At 44.9% G+C, this 14094-nt stretch overlaps 1 long non-coding RNA gene across 1 annotated transcript in view; it reads left to right on the top strand.

Annotated features, from left to right (window-relative positions):
* Positions 1-11003, top strand: part of LOC137522988 (uncharacterized) — a 106863-nt gene extending 95860 nt beyond the window's left edge. The window contains exons 2-4 of the long non-coding RNA XR_011022493.1: positions 8791-8843; positions 8970-9167; positions 10919-11003. This is a non-coding gene — a long non-coding RNA (uncharacterized lncRNA). The remainder of the gene's footprint in view (positions 1-8790; positions 8844-8969; positions 9168-10918) is intronic.
* Positions 11004-14094: the final 3091 nt, after the last annotated feature.

Below are 14094 nucleotides of genomic sequence, written 5' to 3'. Positions count from 1 at the left end.
ATCACAATATGCTAATTTTTTGAGAAGATCCTGTATTTCCAAACCGGACTGCAGCACAGACTGCACTATTTTTCTATTGACCTTTACAAACTTTGGGTAAACGTGTAAGGGGTCTCAGGATACCCCTGGTACATATTAGCCGGGTTGGCTGTGCACAGCTGATAGGTGCAATTTTGGGGTGATTACCTAGCTCCATAATCCCTTGCTCATTATTGGGCACCCCTGCAGGCTAGGAGGCTAGGTGAGTGAGAAGAAGCTAAACATTTCACAGCATCAAATGGGATAACTTATAGGGAACCTAAACTGAGAAGGACATGGATGTTTCCTTTTAGGCTAATTTCACACCAGGACGTTGCGTTAGAGGGGGCGTTAAGGTCGCATAACGTCCCCCTAACTCAACGCCTGGTGGTGCTGGATCTGGACGTCAGAGTCAGCCGCGTTGTGCAGCTCACTCTGGCGTCAGTGATGCCGTGATGCGCACTCTTGTGCGCATGTGGCATCACGTGGTCCCGCCGGCCAATCGCCGCACAGAGCGGCTGCTCCAGGAAGTAAACACTGCACGTCATAACGTGCAGTGCATATTAATTAGCCATGTGCCTGGCCGCTCTCCGCTCCTCCCCAACATTACTGAGCATGTGCAAGCAGTCTAACGCGGCTCAGCCGCGTCCAAAGTACTGCATGCAGTACGTTGCCTTGTGACGCAGCGTTACAATGTAACGCAACGTCCGCACTGTGAACAGCCCCATTGATTTTTCATTACTGTGCGGTGGGCTGCGTTACAGGCTGCTCTAACGTGCGCCTGTAACGTCCCACTGTGAAACCAGCCTTAAACAATACCAGTTGCCTTGTAATCCTGCTGATCTCTTTACTGCAATAGTGGCTGAATCACACACCTGAAACTAACATGCGGCTAATCCATTCTGACTTCAGTCAGAGCACCTGATCTGCATGAATAATCGGGGGCTGTGGCTGAAAGTATTAGAGACTAAAGGTGCGTACACACATGCGACTATAGTCGTTTGTAACGATCGTTCCCCGATCTTTACCAACGACGATCGTTGCAAAAAACGAACCACCGACTATTAAGGCAAATGACGAACGAGCCAAATCGCTACAAAAGAAAGTTCTGTCTCGGCGGATTTTAACCAACGACGATCGTTTGCAAAAGTAGTACATCATTGGAAACGGTCGTTCGTACTAGGCTTGACATGCGCATTTCACAATTCTCCGTGAAACTTTTCATTTTTATGCGAAGGCGCAATAGTTGCTTTACGTGATGTAACGTTCGTTCTAACGATCAGATTGTTACACACCTTTTAAAACTAACTTTACTTAGGTCGTTCTTTCATCAATTAAAAGTTCGTTCGTCGTTCTCAACGAACGATCGTTGTCGCATGTGTGTACGTAGCATTAGGCTGCTTAAATTCGAATCCGGGAGAAACTCAGATAGTTGCTATCCGGATATCTCCCAGTTACCTGTGCGGGCTGGGCAAGGGGGTCAAGCTTACCTATCTGACGTCTTCTTCGTTCATCCCTGGCGCCTCCCACGATGCGGTCACGTGACTACAAACACTTCCTCCTTCCGGGTTGAAGGAGGAAGTGTTTGTAGTCACGGGATGCGCATGGACTGCATCGTGGGAGGCGCCAGGGACGGACGAAGAAGACATCAGACAGGTAAGCTTGACCCCCCCGCCCACTCCGCACAGGTAACTGGGAGATATTCGCACAGGTAACTGGGAGATATCCGGATAGCAACTATCTGGGTTTCTCCCAGATTCGGATTTGAGCAGCTCTAGAGACACAGTATCAGCAGGAGAGTCAGGCAACTGGTATTATTATCTATATCTATATATATAATAGAGTAAGTGCCTCAACCTTCGAGCAAGAAGAAGAAGTAGCGCCCCGCCCCCAGGGCCGGTCCAAGCAAGAAGAAGGGGCTGGTCCAAGCAAGAAGAAGAAGTAGTGTCATATCAAACCAAGGGCAAAGAGGGATAATTTGCATATTCAGTAGCAGTGCATTGTGGGTAACCACAAATGTTCACTTATAGCTGAATTATTGCAGATTTGCTTCTGTTTTAAGAAGGAAAATTACACCAAGCTTTGCTTTTTTTTAGGAGGAGGGATTTTTTGGTCTCTTTTATCCTCCTATACATTCTTAGTAGTTTGGGTCACCCTGAGCTGCTTGGTTACTCTGTTGTACTGGTCAAAGCCCTATCTCATACAGCCTTATCAATACCTGCTATGTACTGATGAGGACCAAATGTCTGAAACAGGCTGTCATATGTGGGTTTGATATGACTGTGTAAAATTTAAAGCTATAGGTTTGCTTGACTTACTAAGGGTGAAAAGGAATAATTTGCATATTTAGTAGCAGTGCATTGTGGAAAATCACAAATGTTCACTTATAGCAGAATTATTGCATATTTCCTTCTGTTTTAGGAAGGCAAATTATACCAAGCTTTGATTTTTTTTTTGTAGAGATGGGAAGTTCGAATCTTTTCAATGATTCGGATGATTCGAATCGGATCATTGAAAAGATCCGGATCTTTGATCCAAATCTCGGATCGTTTTACTAGGGAAGCATTCGGGGGTGAAATGACTAGCAGGACAGGACTTTCCCTACCTTGGACAGAGAAGGGGAGGGGGTGGACACACAGAGAAGGGAAGATGGTGAACTTAGACGGGCAGGGAGTGGACAGAGAAAGGAGGAGGGACGAGCAGAGAGCAGAAATGTTTGTTTGCACACAATACCCACATGCTGCAATCATATGCTTTACATATATTTCACCTATATGCTCATCTGTATACTTTGAATGCAAACGTCGCACAGTGAAAGAAAGAAATCCCCAAAGCATTCCCAGAAGTGAAGTGCAGCTGTTTAGAGCAGTGCAGGAGGATCATATTGCGCTTGCCCTTCTAGCCCAGCACGCTGTCTACAAAGTTACTGAGCTGTGCTTCTGAGCCAAAAGTTTCCAATTTGTTCACTGTGCACAACTACGGAACAGACAGCATAAAATAAGCAGCACATTGAAGCCAGTATGTGTGCTCTACACATATCTGGCAGTGACACCCATGTCCCCTCTCTCTCATCTACCTGTACCTGCAAGGCTGGCTCCCCTCCAACAGAGCGATCCATCTCTGCTCTGCTTCCAGGACCCCGCTGCCCGCTGAGAGGGGGGCATGCCGCTCCTGGTCACGCCCCCTTTGCGATCCGAATCACTCATTTTGATGATTCGGATGATTCGACTCACAAAAGAGATTTGGATCAAAGATCTGAATCGTTCATGATCCGGAGTTCCGGACAACACTATTTTTTAGTAGAAGGTCTTTTTGGTCCTTTTTACCCCACTATACATTCCGAGTGGTTTGGGTCACCCTGAGATGCTTGGTTACTCTGTTGTACTGGTCCAAGCCCTATCTCATACAGCCCTATCAATCCTTGCCATGTACAGATGAGGACCAAAAGTCTGAAACAGGCTGTCACATGTGGGTTTGATATGGCTGTGTAAATTTTAAAGCTATAGGCTTGCTATACATCAGTGGTTCTGGATGCTTGCTTGGCTTACTAAGGAGAAAAGGGGTAATTTGCATATTTAGTAGCAGTGCATTGTGGGGAACCACAAATGTTCACTTATAGCTGAATTATTGCATATTTCCTTCTGTTTTAGGAAGGCAAATTACACCAAGCTTTGTTTTTTTTTAGTAGGAGGTCTTTTTGGTCCCTTTTATCCTCCTATACATTCTGAGTGGTTTGGGTCACCCTGAGCTGCTTGGTTACTCTGTTCTACTGGTCCAAGCCCTATCTCATACAGCCATATCAATCTCTGCCATGTACTGATAAGGACCAAAAGTCTGAAACAGGCTGTCACATGTAGGTTTGATATGACTGTGTAAAATTTAAAGCTATATGCTTGCTATACACCAGCGGTTCTGGATGCTTGCTTGGCCTACCAAGGGGGAAAAGGGGTAATTTGCATATTTAGTAGCAGTGCATTGTGGGTAACCACAAATGTTCACTTATAGCTGAATTATTGCAGATTTCCTTCTGTTTTAAAAAGGCAAATTACACCAATACAGTGTAAGGAAGTGACGACAGTGGAACGCACGATGGAATACGGAAGAGGTGAGTCATTCCCGCCCGCTTCCTCTTACTAATAGTGGCAGCTGCTACTGTGCTTAAGCAGGAGGGGGAGCGCACATGGGGGACCCAGGTGAGGGGGGGGGGGGGGGGTTCCTGCTGAGCTTAAGCAGGAGGGGAAGTGCACATGGGGGACCCAGGTGAGGGGGGGGGTTTCCTGCTGAGCTTAAGGAGGAGGGGGAGTGCACATGGGGGACCCAGGTGAGGGGGGGGGGGGTTCCTGCTGAGCTTAAGCTGGAGGTAGAGCACACATGGGGGACGCAGTTGAGGGGGGGTCCAACCCCCCTCCCCGCCGCTGTGCCCAATACCCCCTTCCTGCCCTCTACCCTCTTATGTGGCGTATGCTACGCCGCGGGTCGGCTAGTAAAAGGAAAAATACATGTGCTTCTTAGTTTAGGTTACCTTTAAGTCCTGTTCATGCATTCACTTATACACAAAATTAAGTGCTAGATCAATGCAAAACTTTTCTGGCGGATGCTTGTTGTTTTTGAATCATCTGCTATTAGCATCTAGTCCAGCGGTTCTCAAACGTTTTTGAGTGAGGACACCCTTGGTGGCTTTGACATTTTTTCAAGGCACCCCTCGGCAAAAACAACTACAGAAATAGCAAACCTCCACCCCCCCCCCCCCCCCCCCTACACACACACACACACACACACACCAAGTGAAGATAAGGATAAAAAGGCAATCTTGTAGAGCACATAGAGATTTCTCCACTTGGGGACTGCAGTTAGTATCACCTCCTTTAATTATACAGCATCTCCTCAGCACCCATTCCAGATGGTAAGGGACCCCTATTAGCTGGACAAACTTTTCTTTACCTATCCAGGCCAAGCCGCTTTGATCCATCACCAGGGCCGGTTTTGAGCCCTGGCCTAGGGCACCACAGGACCAAGGACGGGTGGGCAGCAAGCTATACTAGGGGGAAGAGAAGAGTCACCTGGCTACCTATATTGGAGGGAGGAGAGTCATCAGGCTATCTATATGGAAGGGGGGGACGGTCATCTGGCTTCTTATACTAGAGGGAAAAGGGGGATGGGGGGTCATCAGAATACATATACTGGAAGGAAGTGGGGGAGTCACCAGTCTATCTAAACTTGAGGAGGGTCATCTGGCTGGAAACAGTAAATTCGGGTGCCTGAAGCAAGTGGACAAAAGGGGCGCCGCCATTCACTCCCATAATAAATATCGTTTAATGGGCGTCCAACAGGAAAAAAGGGCGCCGGAGAAAAATAACGTTTTACAAGCAGCGCCCGGAGACATTTACTGTTTTATAACTGCTTCTCATGATTACACATTATTTAATGATTTATAATTTTTTAAACATTATTTTTAAACGAAAAACAGCACAATATTTTTTCAAACCTTATTAATGCTTATCACAGGAGGTCTTAGGTTTAGGCACCACCAGGGGGGTCTTAGAGACTAAAGATTAACGTTTTTACAATTGCCGATTTTATACACATTATTTAATGATTTATAACTTTATAAAACATTATTTTTAAACGAAATATAGCACAATTTCTTTTTAAACGTTATTCATGCTTATCGTTTAAAACCCTGCGCCCTTTTTTCCCGACGCCCTTTTTTAACGTACGCCATCTGGCTACCTATACTGAAAGGGGGGTTCATCTGACTACAGTATACCGAGGGGGCAGCTACTGGCAGTGGCCTTGGGTGGTAAAGAGTACAAATCTGGCCCGTCCATCGCTCCACCCTGATTCCTCTGATGTCCACTGCTGCGCCGGGACTAAAGGTGAACTGGCGGGTAATGCAGCCGCCTTATATCTCAATATGCAATTGTATTACCTGATAGCAATGCACAAAGGATGAGGACTAATGCCGAGGCACCCCTGGGAGGTACTCGAGTCGCCCCAGTGTGCCGTGGAACCCAGTTTGAGAACCCCTGATCTAGTCAGCAAGTTTCTAAAAAGAAAAACAAGCGATCACCGGCGTTACGGGCCTCACAGAAGTTTATTGCATCGTCCCCGCCAGCGCCTGGGATTAGCAGAGCCTTCCTGCAATCCGTCGCAGCAGAGAGCTCTACAGTGTCAGCCATCGAAAGAAAAAAAAATCCTGCTAAATAATAAGTATAGACTTAAGCGATACCTTTTATTGGCAGCCTTGATTAAAATTGCAAGCTTTCCAGACGGATGAAATTTCTTTGTCAGAGGAGAGATTCTCGACTGTCTTGCGGTTTTAATCTACTCGATATTAACCAATAAAAGGTAGCCATTAACTTTTACTGAGTTTGGTATTATACATTTTACTGTCACCAGAGGCTGGAATTATGTTTTTGCGAGTGTCGAAGGCTGTCATTAGACTTTTTACCGAGAGGCTGGTGACACACAACGCAATGAGGGCCGCGACGCATTGTTCAGGCAGCCTCCGCAATCCTGCTGCCTTCTGGAATAGGGATTTTCAGGCCTGAGTTTGGGGTACTTTTGTTTTATAAGCAACTGGTGTGGATTATAGCTTGTGGTGCGTCTGCCCCGGGGCAGGGGGTACTGGACAGGGCTGGGGGAGGGGGGTGGGGCTGCTTTGTTTGTCACTTTAAAGGACACCTGAAGTGAGAGGTATATGGAGGATGCCATTTTTATTTCCTTTTAAACAATGCACATTGCCTGACTGCCCTGCTGATCCTCTAATACGTTTGGCCACAGCCCCTGAACAAGCATGCAGATCAGGTGCTCTGACTAAATTCAGACTGGATTAGCTGCATGCTTGTTTCGGGTGTGTGATTCAGACACTACTGCAGCCAGAGAGATCAGCAAGACTGAAGCTAGCTTGCAGCTTAAGCTTACCTGTCTGCTGGCATGCTCCTCATGAATCCCGTTTGCGTGCATGTGACCATGCACATGCCATCAAGTCGCATGGTAAGAACTGGACGTGATGAAGAGAAGACACAAGAGGAGCGTCCCAGTGGATAGGCGAGTGTGAGCTCTGCTGCAACACTCATCGCAGATTCAGGGAGTACAAATTTAACATGGGGGGCTGATAATGGAACCCCACTACCACCACGACCACCCCTTTTCAAGCAAGATCTTTCCAGCATGCCGGGCTGAAAGTCTTGGCATCATTATGATCGAATCTGTCAGAAATCAATGCATCAAATCAAGGAATGTATGGGCATCTTGAGATGTGTAAACAGTGCAGAAAAGCATCTGCTGTATCCAGGGCAGAGAACTTTCTCCACTTTGTTTGCACACTAATTACTTGATTACAATACAATCTAATAATGTATCCTGCAACTGGTGGCAATGTAATCAGTTAGCTTTTGTAACATGTAAATGTGCCTTTCAGTGACTTAACATCAGTCTCATTGTTTTCTGTTGGTGGTCTGCTGTGTTTTATAATGTTTTTTTATTGGTGGTCTGCTCTGCTGTGTTTAATGTTTTAGAGCACAAATGTATTTTTGAGTTTCATACCACTCTGATAGGACTTTTTTTGGGGGAAAAAAACAAAACAAAAACTATGAATCCTACAGGTGGTTTCTGCTGCAACAGACAGAGAGGCCTGAGGACCTTCCTAAATAGCGACATTCACAAAACAATGATTTAAAGCAACTAAAATTGATATTTCTGCATTTTGTTTCACAGATGTACCCTCATTATCTTCCATAGGGAGGGGGAAGCAGAAGGGGTTAAAATATTGATTCATTATACATCATTTATCATAATTAGAGACACTTAGGGGGTACTATTAATGAAGAAACCTATGTCAAGATGGACATGATCCGAATTAGAGGGGGGTGGATAAAGCAGGTTTACAATGGGGCACATGCCTTAAAGGAATACTTAAGTCTGGCAAAAAAAATGACTTTTACTCACCTGGGGCACCCCTCAGCCCCCTGCAGCTGAACGGTGCCCTCGCCGTGTCCCTCCGATGCACCAGGACTCGCCGGCGGCCACTTCCGGGTTTGGCCGTCACCGGCCGACAGGCTGGGAACGCGGCTGATTATCCGCGTCCCCGGACGAAATAGCATTATAGGTGGGGACTATTGCGTCCGGGGACGCGGATAATCAGCCGCGTTCCCAGTCTGTCGGCCGGTGACTGCCAAACCGAGAGTGGCCGCCGGCGAGTCCTGGTGCATCGGAGGGACACAGCGAGGGCACCGTTCAGCTGCAGGGGGCTGAGGGGTGCCCCAGGTGAGTAAAAGTCATTTTTTTGGCCAGACTTAAGTATTCCTTTAAAGGGAAACCCAGTCAAAAAGTGTTTTGTTTTTTCAGTTTTGGACATAGGCCTCAATTCACTAAACTTATCTCCTGTCTTTAATAACTCTTCTAGAGTTGTTACCATGGTGATAAGGCATGTAGTATTCAGGAAACATTTTACCTCAGGCAAGCCTAAAGTTAACTCTTCTGTCTTTAAATTAACTCTCCAATCCTTAAAATAAAAGACAGGCTGTTAATTAGCTGCATGTGAAAATAACTACAGAGGAGGTAAATTAACTACAGAGGAGGTAAATTAACTACAGAGGAGGTAAATTAACTACAGGAGAGGTAACTTAAGGAATGAAGAGGTAAGATAACTCTCTCACGTGTGGAGGTAAGTTTTCTCTTGCCTTATTATCTCTAGCATGATCTTAGTGAATTGAGGCCATAGTGTCAAAAGGTTAAAACCTCTATTTTTTATTTTTGTCTTGTTTCTAGCTTTCCCCTTATTTCCTGCTGCAGAGTCTGGGTCACTGAGAACAGGATGTGAGGTAAGATTTGTGCAGCCCCCGTAGATTATTACGTTGCCATAACATTAATGGGAACTTGTAAATGGCCAGAAATTGTCTTTGTGCCCAATGTCACCACCGCTACTGTCATTACATTTTTCTCTACAGTATTTAGCAAGGAAGGTCCTCCAAAGGAACTGGTGTTGGACAATGGACCACAATTTGTATCATTGAAGTTTGAACTTTTTCTGTGAGAGAGAAATATTGTGTATAGGAAACCACCTGTCTATTACCTCCGAGCAAATGGAGAGGTTGGAAGATTCAACAGAACTCTTAAAGAAGCTCTTCAGACTCCAATTTTTACAGGTAAATCTGGAAATGTTTTTACCGCAGAGTTCTTACATGTTTACAGAGCAACTGGATGTGCAACTAAACAAGCATCGCTAGGTGAGTTGTTAACCGGTAAACCTATGCACACTAAACTTCATGTGGCTAACATACAACGCCCACAATGTCCAGTCCCTAAAGATCTTCAGTTGCTAAGATGATAAAATTAAGGCTTACGATGAGTTAAGAGACCAGGAATATTGAAACAGGGGCAATCAACCTTTTCTAACCACTCAGAGTGACAAGGCATTGAGGACAGGCCTGGATTTACCTCACGGTTGCCTATAGGCAAAGATGTCCCAGCACCTTAAACTTCGCCCGCCATTAACCTACAAACCCCACCAAACTGCAAAGCAAATGTGTTGGCTTGCTCAGTTGTCGCTTCTCCCTTACCCTGCCCAGTGTAGGCAACTACAGGTACCCCTTAGTATTAGGTAGCCAGAGGTACCCTCAGTATTAGTTAGCTAGAGGTGCTTCTGACTGAAGGGAGATCTTGTCAGTGTAATGCCGAGAGCTGGGTAAGTAACCCCTCATTTACGCTCTGCTAGGACTCTGCATAGGGAAGGAGGGAGGGAAGCACTAGGTGAGGGGAGTGAGCCGCCTTTCCATCGTCAGGCGCCTGTAGGCACGAGCCTACAGAGCCTTATGGTAAAACCAGGCCTGATTTAGGATCTTACACCTATGAAAAATATGGAAAGCCAATCACCTTGCACCTGTTAGGCAGGACTTGTTAAATATCTCATTTGATGAAGGACATGGTCATAGTGCGATTGATGATGATCAGTAAAAATGATAAGATTATCTGTACTGTTGTGGGTCATTGGTTCCTGTCTCCCGATAGCTAGGAACACTACTATCGGTTATCCTGCCTCCCTGAGAACTGAGGGTTCTTTCACATCAGAGCTTGCGTTTGGAAAAGCTAAAAGCTTGCGTTTTGCTGTTTGCGTTTTACTGCGTCTTTATGCATTTTTAATATGTTTTCAATCTATTACAGCACATAGGAAAACGCAGGTGAAGTTATTGTTTTTTGACTCTCAACTGTAACTGTGTGCATTGAAACCTTTTAAAAACGCATGCTCTTGCATTTTACATTCATTTACAATGTAACGTAAACGCAAGCGTCGGAGGATTAAAAGCTCCGGGGTGTGTCAAACGCAACGCACAAAAACGCACCGTTATATGTGAAAGGTAAAATGAATGTCTATGGACTTTCATTTTACCTTAGAAAACACAAACTATCGCCATTGCGTCAAAACATCAAAAACCAGCTGAGGTGTGAAAGAGCCCTGAGCACAAAATATCTGTAATGTGGAAAACCATTACAATAATAATCTGTGAGACTTTTATAGCTGTCTGTGTTCCTACTAAGAAGATTTTCCTCACTTCTTCTCCCAGTTACACGGTTACAGTATCAAGAGGAGGAAGTGACATCAGTTAAAGCCCCGCAAATGTTCTAAGTCTTCCCCAGTCTGTCAAATAAAAAAATAGTAATGATAAAAAATTGTGGTTTGAACGGCACTTTAATGAAGCAGAGGAACGGCGGCGGCGGCTGGCAGAGGTCAGAGATATGACGCGGCTTCCTCTTTTCCATATACAGATGTCAATCACAAATCCATTACTTATGCCTGCTTGCCACCCACACGTCTCCACATCAGCTAACCTCTAATTAAATCTGCAATATTGGTGGTAATAACAGACTTACGGCTCCCTCTCTCCTGATGTCTACACAGAGATTTCCATCTTCTGGGCCGCTGACGTGAGATATGAGGACGGGTGAGCAGTCCCAGCGCATGTAGTGACAATGAGAGACTGATGACTGATGCCACATTCCATGGGTCCGGCTGGACCGCACGGCCTCCCCAGAAGATGCTGTGTGATCTGGAGATGAGTCAATGAGATGCACTTGATTTTGGAATTAGGCCAATCAAATGCAGTTCCTCCAGACCTCCCGCTCATGCGCACTAGACCCAGACTGGACCCGACTGAGCCAGTTACCGGGGTTGATCGCGGCTGAACGGTAGACCGCAGGAGGACGGCGAGAGACTCACACATGCTTATGGGGCTGGAGGAAGCCCCGGGTAAGTATCGATTTTTCATATGATGTCAGCTCTGGTTTACTTTAATTCAGTGGGGTGAACAAAACAATTGCACAAAAATGTGAGGCAACTAAATCATTTTTTAACACTGTCCCTTCATTTCAGGGGCTCGAAAGTAAATTAATTGGACAAATTAAATACCTGGAAATAAAATGTTTATTTCGAATACTTGGTTGAAAAACCTATGCTGGCAATGAAAGCCTGAAGTCTGAAAGTCTGCACTTCAACTGCATCTGAGTGGTTCCATTTTAAAGGGAACCTACATTGAGAGAGATATGGATGTTTCCTTTTAAACAATACCAGTTGCTTGGCAGTCCTGCTGATCTCTTTGGCTGTAGTAGTGGCTGAATCACACAATTGAAACAAGCATGCAGCTAATCCAGTCTGACTTCAGTCAGAGCACCTGATCTGCATGCTTGTTGAGGGGCTGTGCCTAAAAGTATTAGAGACACAGGATCAGCAGGAGAGTCAGGCAACTGGTATTATTTTAAAAGGAAAAATCTATATCCTTCTCAGTTTAGGTTCCTTTTAAATTCAATGTGGTAATTACAGAACCAAAATTAGAATAAAGTTGTCTTTGTCCAAATATTTATGAACCTAACTACAAATATAGGTAGTGTTTCTGATGGTAAAACCAGGTAAATTACCATAAAAGTGAATGCATAATTTACTGAATTCTACTATAAGTCACTACAGGGCCTCTTTAACCACTTTATCCACCACTACAGTATATCTACGTCCTCTGTGACTTCATCTAAGCCATAGGTCAGTAGATCTACTGACTTGTACAGAAGCAGTGCTGTGCAGGATTGGGCTCGCTCCTGTGCACATTTCTGGCACTATCTGATGCAGCACTAATTGGTGAATGGGAATATATGTTTCCTGAGCTAATGAGATTGATTTTTACCATTAAAAATACTTTTATTTTCTCAGTTCATAGTGAAAAATACACTCTGTAGCATTATTTCGGAATCAAATATCTTTACCATAAAGTGTGACAGGAACAATATCTAAGTTTTGTGATAAGCGGTAAGAATAGCCAAACAAAATTTGTGTTTTTTTTATCTAAAGTAGCACTTTTTATTTTTAAACTGGAATTGGTAAAACCGAAAAATAATGTGTTTTTTCTATTTTTTTTTCCCCTTGTTTTCCCACTAAAATTCATAGAAAACAAAAGAAGAAACGGCATACAATGAAAGCCTAGTTTGTTTGTCTTGAAAAAATAGTAGTAAGTAGGGGTCTATATGAAAAGGGCGCCGGTAAAAAAGGGCGCCTGGTGGAGCCCATATATACTAACTTCGGCTACAAAAAAGGCGCCTGGTGTAGCCCATATAAACTTCGGCTACAAAAAAGGCGCCTGGTGTAGCCTATATAAACTTCGGCTACAAAAAAGGCGCCTGGTGTAGCCCATATAAACTTCGGCTACAAAAAAGGCACCTGGTGTAGCCCATATAAACTTTGGCTACAAAAAAGGCACCTGGTGTAGCTCATATAAACTTCGGCTACAAAAAAACTCTGGGATGTGTAAATTACTATTCCCCCTCCAGGCCGCCATGGATAGTGGGGGAATGAAATAATTCGGCTTACAGCGCTTGTAGCCCATATAAAAACATAGGCTACAAAAAAACTCTGGGATGTGTAAATTACTATTCCCCCTCTAGGGCGCCATGGATCGTGGGGGAATGAAATAATTCGGCTTACAGTGCTTGTAGCCCATATAAAAACATAGGCTACAAAAAATGCAATAATATGGGCTACAAAGGGGCGCCCTACTGTAGCCGAAAAAAATACGGGCTACAAAGGGGAGCCCGCTTGTAGCCGAAAACCTTGTAGCCGAAAAAATATGGGCTACAAAGGGGAGCCCGCTTGTAGCCGAAAACCTTGTAGCCGAAAAAATATGGGCTACAAAGGGGAGCCCGCTTGTAGCCGAAAACCTTGTAGCCGAAAAAATATGGGCTACAAAGGGGAGCCCGCTTGTAGCCTATATCAAAACTCGGGCGCCCTTTTCTACACCTTGTAGCCCATATTTCCAGAAATAACATTGATGTCTATGGCGGCGCCCTTTTCATACAGGCAGCTCGGGCGCCCTTTTCAACCGATCCCGTAAGTAGGGATCAAGTTATTTCTGATTAAATAAGGACATAGCTAAACTGTCAAAACTGCTTTGTCCATAAGTGAGAAACGAGGTCTGGATGTGAAGTGGTAAAGTTTGCCTACAAGACGAAATGATTATCATTTTATTGGCCAGCTCTGCTGTGCTGCTATCCTCTGCTGTGCGTGGAAAAGGGTTGGTGGATCCATAATGTTGGTGTGGGACCAACTCTCTTTTTGACATAACGGTTTGAGTGAATCTCTCTTCGAGTAGTTGACAAATCACCGCCTCCAGTTTCACAACCAACAGGCAGCCGAGTATAATTGATGCAATGGAATCAGTGGCTAATAAATTATATTTGCACGAACCCCAAGGGGAGCTCCTGCTCCTACAACAACGTGGCAGAGAAATGTTTGCTTACAGCTAATTAAGAACGGTGACGAGACAAGCTAAAGAGGAGGAAGGCTTACGCTGTACAGCGCTATGGAAGATGTTGGCACTACTGTATACAAATAAATAGTAATAATAATAATAAAGCTTTAAAGGAGTTCTGTGGAGTTAAAAAAAAAAAGCAAAAACAGACACTTACCTGGGGCTTCTATCGGACACCTGTAGCTGTCAGGGCCCACGCCGTCATCCTACGATCGTCCGTTCCCCGCCGCCGGTCCCAGTCTAATTATCCCATCAGCGAAACTGCGCAGTAAGCTCCCAGAGACGG

This window comes from Hyperolius riggenbachi, chromosome 6 (genome assembly GCF_040937935.1).
Source record: "Hyperolius riggenbachi isolate aHypRig1 chromosome 6, aHypRig1.pri, whole genome shotgun sequence".
Classification (NCBI taxonomy): Eukaryota; Metazoa; Chordata; class Amphibia; order Anura; family Hyperoliidae; genus Hyperolius; species Hyperolius riggenbachi.
Note: the sequence above shows the minus strand (reverse complement) of the source record. Positions and strands in the feature narration are given on the sequence as shown.